Raw genomic sequence first — 18,531 nt, forward strand, 5'->3', positions numbered from 1 at the left:
ACCAGCTGATGCAATTGCCTTATATGGAGCAAAATATTGTACTTCATGGACAAGCTACCGGTGGTGATATAATGAAATATAGCTCAACTCAAAAGTGCTCCAGCCCTTGAGCAGCCAAATGGGCTTCTGTACAGGACTGTGCTTGTATTTGGTCCTCAAAAGGCCTGTAAACGTTTGGGGAGAAAACATTTATATTTGGCATTTTTGTAAATTGAAGTTATTTTGTAAAAAAAAAAATGTATTTACCACACTACTTCAAAGGGGAAGGCATTTTCCTGGAAGGAATGTCATACTCTTTTATCGCGGTGGTTTACAAATGTGTATGTTAAGTAACAAAACAAATAGAAATGTCCACTTTATTGAAAACCAGCAAAAGCCTGGCTTTGAGACATGAAGCCACCCTGTTCAATGTCGCGATGTCTGCCCTGATGTAATGAGATGGATAATGCTGACAGCTTAGAAAACAGTCTCGTGTGCTTTTGCTATGTAATGATTATTATTATTATATTTTGTCCCTGTATAACAAATGTACGATGCATGAAACCAAGTCAGAGATGCCACTTAAATTTTAAAAAAAACATACAGCTAAAAATATTAAAAGATGCTCATATCTATAACCCCAAATCAATTGCGCTGCATACATTCATAAAGTGGCTATGAATAGCCTGAAGGTTGGCCCTCACAATATGAATCAAGGTGTTGTAAACTAAATTTGACAATCTACCACGTGTCCTTCACTAAATATTGTTTCCCACGAGGTGCAGCAAGTGTGGACTAATTTAATCTTTTCACCTGTATGGGATAGAGTGTTTCCCCCTCGCATGCATGAGTGTTCTCCAGGTGCTATGGTTTCCTATCGCATGCATAAACACGTCTTGTTTGGGAAAACACACAATGCAGGACCCTCCTGAAAATAAGTCATTGGACAGAGTGGCTTCCTGGGTAAATAAGTCATTATTCTAAATATTAAAGTGGCTTGCAGCTTCATGCTACTTTAATCAAGCACTGAGAGGATTTCACATTTTCATCCTACACTGTACTCGTTTGTCTATCCCATCCACAACCAAACCATTATAATGCAGCCAACATCCACAAATGCCTCAAACTAATTACATTTTTGGCAAAAAGTTGTGTGTATTTTTTTTCACTTAACAAAGAAATGGTTGAAGAAATTTGTGATTGGAAAGTTATTCACGAATGACACTGACACGCAGTGGCCTACTCTTCGCTAGTGATGTCACAGAATCCCTCATGTCTTTCCAGAGACGGTTCGTTTTGATTAAATTCCCTCGCGAAAGCTGTCATGCCAACGCGTGAAGCAAGCCTCTAGCTTTTCAGGCGATGGGCCCACAAATCACTTTGAGCCATCTTAGCCACCAACATTTAGTTCACACGTGGATAGTTGTACGATTCCAGACGCATTTTTCATAGATATCTCCCCTCATTGCAACCTCGACCGCGTCCAGGCTACTCCGTTCATCCAGTGTGGAGATGATCATTCAGGGCCTAAAATTAAACACGTGCCTTCGCATCTGCAGCTCCCACAGAGTGGAATGCACTCCCGCTCTATATTCGACAGATGAAGTCCCTGCCACTATTTAAGTCCCATTTAAAACAACTTTTTGTTTACCATGACCTTTAACTGAGTTGACCTTGGTTCGGGTGCGCTACGTGTCTTGTGAGGTGCAATGTTCTTCCTTTGTTTATATTTTTGCTTTTCTGCCTTGCGCCGTGTTGCATGAACGACACGATATTAAAACATAACAAACATGTTGTTATTATTATTATTATTTATCATAGGAATAATCATGAAGTTATTTTTTTCGTCCTTGGGAATAAGTATGTCAACCCAGTCGGACAGTGATTCCGAATTAAATAATTGGTCCATATTTCTTGAAGAAGGAGAAACGCTCTTTAAGTACCAAGGTGTCAATGAAGACAAACTGAGTGTTTCATCCACGTTGACAGCGATCGTGCATTCATTCTTTCTGTATGTGTCAAACCATTAGCCACATTTTCAAAAAACATAGTTCTTATATAAGCGCACAACTTTATCTATTTGTGATGAACGCTGCACTTTCCGTCGTTTTCATGCAGGGGGCGCTGCAAACCTACGCGCCCCCTGCATGAACGACGGAGGAGCAAGGACAGACGTTCGATCACGTTAGAATCGATCTGCAGACGGCGGTCTTCTCGCACGGCCAGCAGCTCTATGTCACCTTATCTCGATCCCGCAATCCCAAACAGTCGAAAGTCCGCATCGAACCGAACCCCCAGCAAGGCCATCTACTTAACGACGAGAGAAAAATCACACGAAATGTCCTTTTCAATGAAGTCTTCCAGATGTAAAATTATATAAGCTTGTAATGAAGAAATACAATTATTTAATTCAAAACATAATACGATTCAAAGATGTTTCATTTTAAAACTTGAAAACGGAGCCTCGGGTGCTTGCGTGAATGCGTCGTTCGTGTGAAATGTTTTCGTGACTTTCCTGGCCAAAGGCCGTAAATGTTTGTGAGGGGTGCCATAGGCGCCCCCAAACAACCCTTAGTTTGCTATATTATTGTAAGCCTCTACAATGTTATAATTCAATTATAATAATTTACAACCCTTCTTCATTCCACTGGTGAATGATGGCCTACTTAAAACGTCTTAGTTATGGAGGTTGTTTTTGTCATACTTCACCATTCTGGTCGTGCGTACTGATGGAGAGTGGGGCCAAGACCGGTTCAGATGTCACTGGCCACTGATATTAGCCATGGCCAGGAACTGAACTTGGGATTTTAGATTTATAGTGCAGTGCGTTAATCACTGTGCCAATGTATAATACAGTGTTTAAAATCATCATAATGAATTCCAATGCTTCACTGATTGGTCAGTGGTGTTTGTGTGTGTTACATGATAGAAAGGCTAAACCTTTAAAAAAATTCAGTAAATCGCTACAGGAATCTGTTAATTGTGCACAAATTAAAAATCTGTAAATGATGAGAACACCCACCATAACAGAACAATTAATGCTGACCATAATCACCGAGCCACGAGACCTGTCACCCAGTGACATCCACGTGTTTCCACAGATTAAAAAAATCACTGTCAAAGGGGAAATTTTAAAAAATGCCTCATGATCTGTATTTCCACGTGATAATTATACATTTTATACACCATGAAGTGATAGACATTTTCTTATAACAGTGTAATAAACTGTGCAATTAACAAGCAGTTTAAGGGGGTGGACCTATTTCTAATTCTTGCAGAGATTCATATAGCAAACACGTGGCACGTTACTGGGGCTTACGTAGAAAGAAATAAAATTAACCCGTAAAAACAAAGTTTTTCACGATAAATCCTTTATATGCGTGGCGGCTAGAGTCCTCTCGTCCTCTGGCTTGAGATGGCTGCCACCTATGGATCAGATGATTGCCTGCCACCATTAAGCAATTGGTAATTAAATATAATTGATTTTATCCTAAAAAGTGTACAATTTTGGAAAAAAATGTTCACGAAAATAAATTGTCACGCACAACGAGTCTGTGTGCAAAATATCAGCTCGATTGGATCATGAGAAGTGGGTTAAAAAACGACCGAAAGATTTGCACGGTCATAAGCGCGCAAGCAAGCAAGCAAGTGAACTTAATATAAAGGATTTTAAAAATGCGATGTTGTCAGAATCAAGTCCCTGCTATGTCAAGGCAAGGGTTTGTTTTCCTCACCCCTTGATTCATAGCATCAGTTCTGTGTTTATTTGTGTTTTGTGCCAGTATCGAATCAATTGCATCGCTGTGAATTGAGCCATTGGTGGCTTCTCAGGGCGCGAGAATGGGATACGCAGCGGTGTTTTGCCACTGAAGCTGATCTGCTTTGCTGACACTTCACAGTGGCAAGTGAGGTCCGTGGCCCCAACCTAATGATGTTTACAGTTAGCACAGGCCGGGCTGCTGTGCCTGATGGCCCGGGCAGATAATGGTGTCAAGGGGAAGCAGTTACACTGTTGAACTACGCAGATAAAGATGGCCTCTTTGCCTGTAAGCCTTGTCAAAACAATGCCCAGCGTTGTGACGCGTGAACGACGTAGCCCCACGATGAACGCGTACGCGCCGAAGGGAGGTCTGACCACATTCTTACGTCGAGTTTATCCGAGGTCCCGTTTGACCGTCAGGTGTCAACGTTACGTAACGTGCCCACAGCGGTGGTTCATGCGCAGGCGACGTTACCTACAATGGAGACCCGCCACAGGACGTCAGAGCAATGTCTTCGTATTGAAAGTCAAGTTCCAAAGCGGTCTCACTTTGAACGGATAATTCGGTGGTACCCATCGTATGAGCAGGCGACCCTGAGAGAGTGGTGGGAATTCCACGTTCCTATGGCGAGGAAGAGTATCGACAGGCTTAACGCAATGTCAGGTGGTACAACGCTTATAACACATACGGCACTGTGTTCAATGTATTAAATGGTCTTGTTCAGTTTTCAGGGTTTCCCCACCTAACCCACGAATTTTCATTTCCGCAGCTTTGCCTAGCAACTCGAGATAACGGATTTCGGGTCAAATGAAGTGAGCAGTGCCGGACTAAGCTAGTGCGGGGCCTGTAGCAAATGTTATGAAGGGGCCCTAAATAAATAAATAAACATGTATATTAAAAAAGTTTTTTTTTATTTGCACATTAAAGTAATTGTCTTTTATCATTTGCTATACAGCCAGATAATACGACAAGTCGCTAACCTTCAACATCCAGTCGTTCATAAAAGTTGAAGGCGGTATAGTACTATAATAATAGAGCAAGTGCAGAATCACTGAATAGCTTGATAGCATTTAGCGCGGGGCCCTTGAAAGTGCGGGGCCCGTAGCTACTACTCCATATGTAGTAGTAGCTACTACTACATATGTAGTAGCTACTACTACTACATATGATACAGCTACTTCTACTACAAGGATAATCCGGCACTGACAGCGAGCCTTCGTGCATTTCTTTGAGCTCGCATAATTCAGTCGCGCTGGCATAGAAGCCACCCTCCTAGTTAACAATAAACAAGAGCTGCCCTTGAACAGATCCTTCTAATTATGGCAACGTTATCCTTTAATTGCCGCGCACGGGGTGTGCGTGTATGTGTGTGGGTTTTTTTTGCGAGCGTAGACTTTTACGCTAAACGGGTGTCGGGTCGTCGTGCGCGACACCCGATCCTTCGTCGTGCTCGGGGGAGCCTTGGCGACGGCGGCCACTGGCACCCCAAACGCCACTTGTGGGGGGCGAGAATCAACCGGATGCTGGCACGGGGTCCGCGTGCCAGTGGCACCGCAGCCGGCACGTCAACACGGCAAGGTGTGTGGGGTGGTGGGGAAGTGGTTGGTGCTAGGGCTCGGGTCCAGTGGCCATTGTGAACGTTTCTAGGGTATTTGCACAGTGTTGGTGTACGGTGATTTTTTTCTGCAATATTTTGCTGTCTTTTCTTGGATTTTGTGTTTGCACATTGTCACTTTAAGATGTTTTCTTATTCATGTTTTTATGTTTGTTGCGGTTGCACCCGATTCAAGAGCCGAATGGCTTACAGGGCTATACCTAATAAATGAACTTTGAACTTCTAGGGGGGCCCTGCAAAGCAAACGTCCTAAATCGTCTTTTCGCTTCTTCAGAACCGCTATTTTGTGTGTTTAAGTTGTGCGTGTCCTGGCCCCGCACCTCCGACAAGCACGGTTGGCTACGTACGCTGCAAAGAAAGTTCAACATACGTACATCCATCAGCCGTGATCAATCCACTGCTGGATGAAAGCCTTCCCAAGGAATCGCCATCACTCGTGATCCTGCGATGGGAAATTTCACCTCGCGCCTCCGCAAGGGCTGATTTCATCGCTCCGTCTCCTCGGTGGACGAGGCTCTAGGGAGGTGGTGCAAATATTGTTGAGGGGTTAATAACGGCCTTGGCCTACGTCAATGAAACAAACTCTAGCTGAGGTGGCCCTGTGGATAGATGAAAATGAAGGCTCCTTGTGGGGAGTCCACCGTGGCCATCCTATGAACAGCGCAGACTCCACCACCGACAGGTAGACTCCACCACCGACAGGTAGACTCCACCACCGACAGGTAGACTCCACCAGCGACAGATAGACTCCACCACCGACAGATAGACTCCACCACCGACAGGTAGACTCCACCACCGACAGGTAGACTCCACCACCGACAGGTCGACTCCACCAGCGACAGGTAGACTCTACCACCGACAGGTAGACTCCACCACGCACAGGTAGACTCCACCACCGACAGGTAGACTCCACCACCGACAGGTAGACTCCACCACCGACAGGTCGACTCCACCAGCGACAGGTAGACTCCACCACCGACAGGTAGACTCAACCACCGACAGGTAGACTCAACCACCGACAGGTAGACTCGACCACCGACAGGTAGACTCGACCACCGACAGGTAGACTCCACCACCGACAGGTAGACTCCACCACCGACAGGCAGACTCCACCATGGAAATGTGTCACATCAACGTCTCGTTCAAGGCCACCAGTGAAGACACATGCATTTGACACTTTGACCTGATTTGCAATCGGATTATTAATTACCATTTTTTTCTCTACCAGCCATTATCATCCCTCTGCTGGGCAAAAATCTCCTCCCTCGTGGCCTAACGCTCATTTTCTCTCTGGCCTCCTGTTTCTTGTTATTTTTGCCCAATTGTAATTTGATTAAGGGGAGAAAAAAGTGGATTGGAATTGCAAAAGCTTGGATGAAGAAAAACTTAACGACGCCCGTTGCCTTATTTGATTGATGTGCATTAAAGGAGAGTGTATTTGGTTGGGGAAAATAAGAGAACATGCTGAGTTTTCAGAGTTTCACGTTGCTTAAAAGCTGTTTTCTTTAGCAACACTTTAGTTAGCACCACAAGGTAAGTGGCCACTATGTGTTTTTATTTTTCATAACCCATAGCAGCGTGTCAATATTTATACACAATTCCACTAAATGCCTTAAAGTGTACTCATGAATAATAATCCCCATGTACGTCACAGAGCGTGCAAGTGTTGCTAAAAGTGTCAAATGTGTGAAATGTTTAACATCAGTAGATGTCACAACTCCTTTCTCTTATTTCAGTTCCAATGAGAACATCGCTTGCTAGGAAGTTATTCGTTCCTGTGCTATGGATAGACTGGTCTCCACTATATGAATGTGAATATTGCACTGCTCCCTTTATATATATGCATATACGTCGAAATTCATCATTGAAGATGAGTGGCATCCGAAACTCATAATATATTGATACTATCACAAGTGTAGTGGGTTCAATTTAGGTGCACACGAGAACTTTGATTACTCGAACGACTATCCGTTCAAATCAGTCGACTAATCACGTGACAGGGATATACAGTAGTTGTGGGGGGGGAAATCTCACCTCTAACTCCAAAATGTGCCACTGGACGGGAGGTGATGGGTCAGGCGTGGTGGTCCCATTAACATCGTTGGTCGCATCACGCTGGGCACTGCTTGTGTAGGGGGGGTTCCTGCATTCGAGAGGCAGGATTGGGGTGCGGCTATGTTGATTAAGAGAGGGCCCAAGGCATCAATCAGGAAAAAAGAGTAGTCGATTACAATGTTTTGTTGTTGATTAATCAACGAAATTGGCCAATCGCCCCAACTCTTTTAATTTAATAACAAGAGAGGCTGCTGTTCGATTGAGGGTGCCAACGGGCCTCATCACAAGATGAGACAACATCCGTGAAAGTCAAATCCTTGCAGGTGCAGATCAGCCCAACACTTGTGCCTGACATTCACAGCACTGTAACCACAAGAACATGTAAACAAATATATAAACTTTTGAAAGCACTCATCTGTTACTGAATTAAATGGCAATTCTGCACGTGTTTCTCGGGACTGAAGTTAGGATATGAAATGTGTTGTCAGTTCCTTGTTTGCAATAGCAAACTCAGTCTTTAAGAAGGTGAGGATTCTCATGGCCATAATGCTTTTCACAAGGCCACTGCAGAGTCAATACATTTTCGCAATAGATTCCCACTGTAGTAATTTTGTCAATAATTACCGAAGCATGTCTGCTGGCGAAATGGAAATGTTTTTTTAACCTGTGACATTCACCCAGGTTGGCCATTCTATATCTTTTGTGGGATTGCATACATAGTATATTTCTGTTATTAAGCTGTTTTATTTTCCTATAGTAGTTCTATTTAATAAATATAATTTGCATCATCTTATCAACCAGTAGCTTGGCAGAAGATAATCATAAAGACACATTGATGTTAAACTTTAAATGTAAATCTGCAAATGTAGAATTCCCTTAACGACATTCATATTCCATAACCAATCAAGCTTGTCTGAAAGCTTTGATATACAGGATACCTTGTATCCCCAGTGATGTGGAGGGAGAATACAATAGAACCTGTTATCTATATGCTTATCCACGAATTTACTCCACTTACCCATGGCAAAACATTGAGGATAATCACGAATAATTGGGGTTCCGGATAACAGGAGTTATTCTGTAAGTATTGCTTATTTGAATGTCGGGATGTTTTCCTTCCAGTTTGCAAAACATCCCAAAGCAGCACACGTATAAAAATGAGGAATGAGACTCAGTGAGGATTTCCTGAGCATGAGATGGGTCTCATCTCTGTTGATGGTCCTGAGCCAATGGTGAACATTCCACAATTTGCATGGCTGGGACGAGTCAGGGACGCTGCTGCGGTGCAATGGTCATCACACTGCTGGGCTTTCGGTCCAGATTTAGTTCTCCAGAGCAGCAGTTGAAAGAGCGGGCACGTTTGTTAAACCCTCTATTCACCGAATAATATAGTTAGTCCACAGTTTGTTCATTGGCTTTGCAAAGTGTGCGTACTTTCACCTCTTCCAAGATGCCTAGCTCGTCGTGAAAGATTACTCCAAATACCCTCTTGAGGGGCTCTACGAAGATCCCTTTAGCGGAGGCCCTTCTGCCAGCAGTGGCAGGAGCCAGTAATCACAGGGCTGCACCTTTACCAAACAAGTTATGAAGTCACACCCTTACTGCGAGTTAACACTCTACGAACAGAACCACCTGATCACATTTCACGAAAATAATGAGTACATCATTATTGTTAGTAAAATAATGGTCATTAATTACTCCATAATAAATACATGAACTGTATAAATAATCCATAAAATTAAACAATAATATCCGCCTTGGTGCCAGTATGAAGATCTTTCGAATTTGAGCCAGCGGAAGAAAATGGATGTGAATGAGTATGTTTGTGGTAATGGCTTGGATCTTGGGTTTGTCATCTCGGTGTTTACACGTTGCCAGGGGACACTGGGCCACAAACGCGCGCACGTCTTGTGTGGAGAATCTGGCCTGGCGCTCGCCAGCACCTGGACCCTGCCTCCCGAGGGCCTCCCACACTAGCATAGCCCGCCTCTATTTTTGTTTGTGGGCGAAACACATTTTCGCTTTGTAACTATTCCCGTTGTAATCCCTTGGACGAATTTCGATTTAAAGCTTTCGTGACTGCAGGGATTCATCTTCTTGGTTCTTTCGGTAAAGTCACGTAGAAGGAAAATAATAAAAATAAAATTAAAACATAATAAAATAGTAATTTTATTTTTGTTATTTTATTATTTTATTATTTCCCTTCTACGTGACTTTACCAAGAAGATGAATCCCTTGGACGCTTTCGCTTTGAAGCCACACTTGTGTTAACGTACAACGGGTGATCTCCTCCGGCGCAGGGGGCACTTCCAGAGTTTGAATATCAAAACAAACAGTGCACTTTCTAGTTAGACTCGGCAGCAGCAACAACAACAACAACAAAAACAATGCAACTGCCCTCTTGGCAGCTGGATTATGTTTTTTTTTAATAGTGGTAGTAAATCTGTGAAACTTTCGCGGATTGGTGAAAATATTGGTTTTAAAAAGGGCCGCTTTATTGTCAGCATGTGGTATAAAGCACTCGACCGATGGGTCATGATACACAACGTGAAATTTTAAATATATGTATAATAGAATCACTCTCTGTAGTTTTTCTTCAGATTCGGCCCAAATAACGATGCGATTTCAAATCCCAGTCGGAGCCTGATTCAGTCCATCATCTCGGGTTGATAAAATTAGTTCCATTTTGTGTGAAGTCAACCGTGGTGGTGTGATGGAGATGTGGGCTCCCGCCAATGAAATATGTAACTTATACTCATTAGAATTGAGTGTTGGCCAATGCTCTGTTGATAACAGATATGCGTATGTATCTTTGCTTAATATGATGGCATCAGAGAGACATTTGCTAAAAATACTATACTATGTGAAACTCTCGATTAAAATGGGTAGGTATATACATATACACATATTACGATGCATTTCTGCAATTTGATTAACATATTTTCACGATTATTTTAATTCAAAATATTTCCGAAATAATAAAAATGGGGAATTTAGTTATGTCAGCAGCTTGGGTTAATGCGATGACAGCAGCAGCAGCCAGTTTAGATCATGCTGCAAAGTCCAAATATGTAGAGTTGTTATTTCTGGACAGTACACGTTAATTTGTATAAAAAAAAAACGCATGCACGTAATTAGATTATCGTGTGTTGGTTGAACATACCCAGTGAATTATATCACTATGTTCTTAGCTCGAATATATTAAGCTATCAGTGGCCAGAGACTGATTCATTTTCAAAAGTCAACCTATTTCAAAGCTGCCCTGAATTCCCCATGCGTTGTTTATTCGGTCCCTTCAAGACATCGAAGATGTACTCCGATGGGGGTGTAAGGACCTGTTACGAGCGTGGTGCCACTGTAAAGCACACCTCGCTGCAGGCACCTGCCATTCGGAAACGCTGGGCGTGTGACTGTGTCTAATGGCAAGTAAGGCCCTGACACATTAGTTCACTGTTGAATCTGGCACTCGCGATGTGCTGCTGCTGCTGCATGCTCACATAGTGCTTTATTATCCGGGCTAATGGGGTGAAATGCACCCGGTGTAGAGTCTGCTGCCAGAAAACGAGGCCGATGGGGTAGCAATTGCAAATGTGCCTGTAATCCCGGAATTAGAGGCGCGCAGGCATTTATTTTAAGGGGAAACTATTTGTGTGTGTGTGTGCAATATGGTGGTGCGACCTGAGTTCGATTACCCGCTCAAAGCCAGCATCAGTCATGAACATTTGAACCGCTCCTGGGCCTCCCCTAGGTCAACTCAGCCTTAAATGAGTACGTGGTGCGGTGGTGTGTAAACATCACTACTGGGGAGACAAAGGCGACCAGGCGTGGTGCTGGCCACCCACCCCCTCGTGTGCCGTGCCGGCCTTCACAGGTGCTCGCTAACAGCGCTTGCCCCAACAGTCTGTTAAAGACAGTGGGAAGTGCCTTGCACAATGATGCAACCTGGGTTCGATTCCCGAGCCACGCATCAATCAAGCAACCTTCATTTTTACACGTAGGCTTTCGCGACCAATATTCATCATAATAAAGGTTTTTGGGTTAGATCGCGTAAGTATAAATTGTAAATGTTGTGGATTTACTCTCCAACACACCGGTGGGCTGAAGTAGTAAACTAATTGGCGCGTTAAATTTTGATTTAAAGCTTTCGTGACTGCAGGGATTCATATTATTGGTTCTTTCGGTAAAGTCACGTAGAAGGGAAATAATAAATAATATAAATATAAAACAATAAAAATTCTCACGACGTTTCGACTGCAACACAAGCAATTATCATCAGGTGTGAATGTCACTCCTGCAACACAAGCAATCATCATCAGGTGTGAAATTCGCACCTGAAATTCACACCTGATGATGATTGCTTGTGTTGCAGTCGAAACGTCGTGAGAATTTTTATTGTTTTATATTTTCGTTATTTTATTATTTCCCTTCTACGTGACTTTACCGAAAGAACCAATAATATAATTGGCGCGTTGTTTACGTGACAAACCTTACTGGCTGTTTCGGGCGGTGGAGGGTTACGACACATTTATACTTACGCGATCTAACCCAACAAAACAGCCTTTATTATGAATCTTCATTTTAAGTGCCAATGTGGCCCGCAATGAAGTCGGCGTCAGTGCACATTACAGCAGAAGGGGAGCGGGTAGAGGAGGCAGGGATTAACAGGAATGAAGAAAGGAACCCGTCACGACCTCGGCGACTAACATCAACCGAGGCATTGGGAACTGACCGAATCAAGTCAGTCGCGAGTGGTGTCTGGAATTTTCCCGTCTCGCCAAGAATGATTCCGTTTTCAAAAAAAATATTTGGTGTATTGTGCAATGTTCAGCGCTGGGAAGACGAATGGGGTGGCGAGAGGTCTGTCCTGTGTTCACTACCCTTGGCACGAGTTCGTGTCTGTAAACAATAATCGTCCCGAGAATCTATTGGGCTGCCGAGGGTGTAGTTTTGCGAAGTGGTGAACTAGGATATGAAGGACCGTGGAGTGGCTGTGGGGATCACAGGAATGAGTGAAGAGAGAGAGAGAGATAGCCAGAAAGGCAGAACCCCACGAGGGGGAAAAATGCCAGGAGGAAGCGTGGCGCTCACGTAAATATGCGGTCGCGTGTGCATTCATACAGCAGAGCAAATTGGGATTTTATCGATTTTCACTCGTCGCTACTTGATTACCTCGAAAGATGTATATCTGGACTATGCACGTGTGGGTGTATATGAAGTGGTTTTGCAACCTTGCATGATGGGCAGTGCGCGTCTGCCGACGTTTCAGCGTACAGACTTGTGCCTGAAGTTGAAGGGCCAGTCTGAGTGTGTTTTGGCGTGCACGTTTCAAAGCACACTTCAGCTCATCTCCGTTAACCTTGACAATGACAAAAGGACCGTTCATTCGCCTGCTTTGTCCTGTACCGCAACTTAATAAATAACAGCGGGAGAGGGGAATGGAGTTCAAAGTTTCGATCAAATGATGGTGGGAAGGACTTGAGGCTGATGAGAACAGACTCCAGCCTGATTTAGTTTGTCAAATCAAAAACTCAGGCATTTCATGCTCACGCAACCATAACGACGGTACCTACTAAACTAACTGCTATGTTTATTTTACCAGGTAACGCCGACTGAACTATACAGCTCTTTTTCATTGGCGACTTGGCCACAAATAATAGCTCAACGAAGTGGCTTATCACGTGAAAATGAATAGCAGCCGAATTCTCTAAACGCATGTTTCTAAATGTGGAGGGGAAAACCGGAGTTCCCAGAGAAAAATCCACGCGACCACCGGGAGAACGTAAACACTCCAAATATACAGCAGCAGGCATCAGGGTCGGGATCGAACCCACGACCTCCTGTATACCTGGCGAGGTAGTTAACATCCCCCTGCACTGGCAGTCTTGAGACAATGGTGAAAATTCCACATTCCCGTGGCAGGGACCTGTCCATCCATCGTATGAGAATTATCAACTTCCAACAGTGCTTGTTTTAATGATAACATAATAATGATAGACTAAGATGATCGCCACGGGGATTTCCATGTGTAACTTTGCAATAATGAGCCAAGCCTTCTGACCATAGTGACAGCACAAGGCAGAAGCAAACCAAACAAACGCTGAGAGCCCGAAGCAGCTTAAGGACCTAGGGATTCTTGATGTGCATCAGATATTCGCTCAAAATTCAAATGTTAATAAACATACATTGCTAATTCACGTAAAAAGCTAATGAACTCATCCCATCATTATCTCATTTCTCTCTGCTCACTCCACCTCTATTTTGGCTACTTTCATCTTCTATTACTCCATCGACATCACTTGACCATACATCTTCTGTCATCTCACGAGGGTCTTCTGAATTCACAAGTGGGCTCCCCCACAGAAAAGCAATTTTGCTTGTGGCCTCCAATGGGCCAGCAACCGCACCGCTGCACACGGGGGCGGCTCCATTGTTAGTGGGTGGCTCAACGCCGTGACACGAGGTGGACAACTGTTTATTGACTCGCACGCATGTCTGTATACGTGGGCATGGTAGCGTGCGTAAACAAGCTTTCAAAATAAAGAGACCTCTCAGTGCGTGTCTGCAACGCGCGGGCGGGCTCTCGCTCTCTCTCTCTCTGGTAGCTCGTAATTGTGCATTCCTCGCTTCTCAAAATATATATTGCAGAAAAGCAGAAGCCAAATATGAGCATGTCATGCTGTTGTAAACTTTTACTGGAAAACGTCTTTCCTGCCCCGGTTTGCGGTTGCCTCCTGTAATTGGCACGATGAATGCAACGCCGTTGGTGAGTCAGTCCGCTCACAATCATGCTGCTCAATCCTTTAAAATGGTTACGTACAGCACAACACTTGCTTGAAAGCAGAGTGGATTCTATCGTCCATAAACATGTACCACAGACAGTGAATGAACTTACGCGGAACAAAAGCATCCTTAAAGTAGCATCGCTTTGTGTCATTCGTGGAACTCATTCTATCCGCAAATGTCAGTTGACATATAGGCGTTTTGGGATTGTAGGTTTCGATTGCACTCGTAGTATGATGATGGTAATAATAGTCACTTGCAGCCCTTTATTAATCCGCTGCTGTATGAAGGCCTCCTCACACATGGAGCTGTTTGACCATACTTCACCATGCTGGTCAGTGCCGATTGGTGTAGGGGTGGTCCAGGACCAGTTCAGATATGACTCACCACTGATGTCAGTCATCTTCAGGAATCGAACTTAGATTGCTTGGGTAATTGCTTGGGCTGACCACTGCGCCACAATATATTCGACACACATTGACACATCTAATGTGGGCACAATAGAACATTTGTGATGCCTGCGTTTCATTGACAGCGTGCACTTAAATATCAGTTCCTCTTGTTTCTCTATTACAATCCAAACTGCATCTCAGGATCCTGATTGAGATGTTTCACCAATTATTTGATGCTTGAAAATCTGCAGGAATGTCAAAAGACCCAATTGATGCACGACTGTCAACTGGCCAAGGTCTACTCCTATTACCTCATTTTTGTACACGCCAAAAAACAAACAGTGCTGGGAAAAATCTCTGTGAAATAAATGTTAACAAATGTAAGAAACAGACTTGCTATACTGCCATCTGCTGGGCGCAATGCGATGATACCCACTTTACCCAACCACAAGGTACTATTGATGAATAGCAATAATGTCATTTGTTTCTGTTTGAGCGTCTTTTACGTGAACCCAGATTCTTGTGGAGCAAACCAACTCTCCACACAGCAGAATCAAAGCCATGCATGGCTCATGACTTGAGATGTTGCTTGGGAGGTCGGGGGAACGTCGATTGGTGTTCAGTCGCCGGGTCAACGCTGGCATTATTCGTGATTTCTCACGATGAGTGGGCCACATGAAGGCTGCCATCATCCACACCGTTCATATTCGGAATAGAGACATAGAAGACTGACATCACTTCAGCGTATCCCTTGCCAAACAAGTGTAGCTTATTGCTCGTCTATTTTGGCATCCCTGATGTAGCGGTCGAAATGGCACACTCCTATGGCGAGGCAGGATGAACGCCGCCTTCACAATAAATGCATTCCGAACAATTCGTAAAACCTCTCAGAAAGAGCATGCATTGAACACGGAAACCCTGGAAAGATGAACAATCAAGGGTTACGGGTCAGGTTAAATACAGAAAACTGCAATATTTTGGCCATGTGACCAGGATGAATGGTGACTGGCTGCAAAGCATTTGGTGATGGAGGGTTAACTGGGTTGTGCTCGGGGGAAATGGAGGGTCAAAATCAGACGGGGCATCAATAGCAAAAAGATTGAACGTGGATGGAAACTTTCTCAGCTGGCAGACACAGTGATAAGCAAGAGACGCAGTATGTGGAGAGATGCGGCAAGATCGCTGAAGGAAACGGACATGTCCCAACGGCCAGAAAGGGGCCAGTCTCTTCGTAGGACAACCATTGTTGACGAAAAAGCCAGCGATGAATGTGGGGCGGGGGGGGATATATGTTGACGATGATGGGTGCAGAGTACATGGTAATGGGGCTCCAAAAGGCCGTGCTTGATTCACACTGGAATGTGACCCCCCCATATTTCAGACACAAGTGCTTGTTTTCAAAAACAACGGCCCCGATGCAGCTGCTTTGACTCTTTTATTATCATTTTTGAAACTCCAAAGGGGTGTTCGCAAGGCCTTTTTTTTCCCAGTGCCGCCACCCCGTTTCTCAAAGTGGCCGGCTCGCTTGTTAGCCAGCCGCGATTCGCACGCGTGCCAAGAAGAAAGCACATCGGCACGTGCGTTTGCATCTTTTTGCAGATAGAGGACATTTTCGTGTGATGCAAGCTTCCTACGAAGAGACTCTTCCCATCTATTTACAGGAGGAAAAATATGATGAAAAAATACCGCTTGTTTTTTTCCTTTTTATGTAATTTTATATTATCAGAATGTACTTTGGGTCTTACGAAAACATATGAAGTGTCGCACAAATCAGCTGTATTTATTGCGTTCTCTGTACAATACACCCACTATAACACTGCCATTAACGTCCAATATTCATAATACTTTGCAGGCAAATCAGTTTTGAGTTTTACAAATGCATCGTTTAAAACCACTGGGAGTGGCTTACCCAAAACTAGGCAATTACGAGAAAACTGGGCACAGTGGCGAAACTGTAAAATATAGCAGTCATTCCATTTGAGTTTGATGGAAATAATGATAGACATAGGAAACAAAATCAAACAACAATAGTTCTATAAGCACTACTTTGCAATATCCTCACCAATTTCAGGCAGCTTCAGGACTTCCTCCAGCAGTGGGTCGATCATGGCTGATGATAGCGAACGTTTAACTAAGCGACATACTATTAAACTGTGAAGATGGGTAGCTCAGGGGAGCGTACATGGTATGCAACGTATGATTCTAAGCTGTGATTAAAAGATTATGTCCATGTTTCGTCGTGTGCCACTGGTCAAATCAAGTGTTGCCACACAATGAAGACACTATGCAGCATTTGAACAACATTGAGACCGCAAATCTAGAATTGAATGCGTACAATAAACACGCACGGTGACTAAAAGGGGCGACTGAACCACCTCGTTGTTGATTCAGCCTTTGCGAAAGGTATTCCGTGAAGTGGAATGTGTTTTAAACGGTAAACCTTTTAAGATAGCACCCCCTACTGATAAACATGCAGTCCTGTCCAATTCAACACGAGTGGTTGTGAAGGGACTTCTCCAACACGAGTGATTTCTCACCTTAGATTAAATAAGGGGACAATGCATCATTAATAGCACCTGGTTGTGATTTTAATTGTCCAGCGCGAGACGTTTCCTTCGACGAAACAGATCGTTAAAGACTTACAAAAAATACAACATTCGTCAATAACACCATGGCCTTAAGATAAACAATACAGTATAAATCGTCGACGACATTTCGGGCCATAGCCCTTCTTCAGAGCACATAAAGAGAGTCTGGAGGGAAAGACGACCAGTTTCTTTTTTTTTTAATCAGCACTGTTGGCTACGTACGGTGAGAAAGAAATTCAACGTGCATACACAATAGTAGCGATTGAGTACCAAGAAAACCCTTCAATTATAATGAAAACGTTTCGACAAAATACACTCACCATTGGAACCTCATTTGCCAGAAGAAAAAATATGATAATTGTTTTTTTACCCTTCTATCTGGCAACAAAACTGACACCTTTTTTTACAAGGAGCCATGTTTGCATAGACCACAATACCTGCAGTCGGAACGCAAACCAAAAACATAACTCTGATAATGTATGCACTGTCCTTGAAGTTATCATAAATAAACTCATTCATATTAAAAGTTAAATGAGAATCGGCTGAATCATCTGTGGCTGCCCAGACCCAAGCCAGGCATCCCACGTGATGCGCTTTCAGCGCCCTCCCCAACGCCACTCGGTCATCTGGGTCATATTTTTTAAAGAAAGCTTCCGTGAAGATTTGTGTTTGTTTGTATTACTCTCTTCCATCGGTGTAATCACAAGCAGCGATCTTCTTCTTGTTGTCGTACGGCTGCTGATGTAGATGCAGAGAAACAAGCTACAATTTCACATTCAGCGGAGTGTAATCTCTGCGACGTCTCCTTCACATTTGCGGATGGGGCATTGCAAACGTGGCATGTTGTATATTGTCTGTTTATATGGATTATTAACACAAGCAGCGGTTATAATAAGTCACACGCTCACCAACTCCACGTGCAAGTCGACATAGGGCTAAATTAAGTGTTTGTAAGGGAAGACATTTACTCGAAACATGCATTATCGTGCATCGGCAAAATTTGCCACGCTCGGTTTAAGAATTCTGCAAAAACCTGGTTGGGCCAGTTGGACAGGTGGCCTGTGACGTTATCTCAATCCCAAATCACAATACGTAGAAAAGAGAGCAGATTTGAGTCAGGTCGAAACCGAGGATGACTCATGAATATAACCATGACAAAACAATATAGCTTGAGAGCGAAAACACACACTAACTTAAATTTCGATTTAAAGCTTTCGTGACTGCAGGGATTCATCTGCTAGGCTCTTTCGGTAAAGTCACGTTGAAGGGAAATAATAAAATAATAAAAATATAACATAATAAAATAATTCTCACGACGTTTCGGCCACAACGCAAGCAGCCGTCTTCAGGTGAAGAACAGG

Source organism: Lampetra fluviatilis, chromosome 10 (assembly GCF_964198595.1).
Source record: "Lampetra fluviatilis chromosome 10, kcLamFluv1.1, whole genome shotgun sequence".
Taxonomy (NCBI): domain Eukaryota; kingdom Metazoa; phylum Chordata; class Hyperoartia; order Petromyzontiformes; family Petromyzontidae; genus Lampetra; species Lampetra fluviatilis.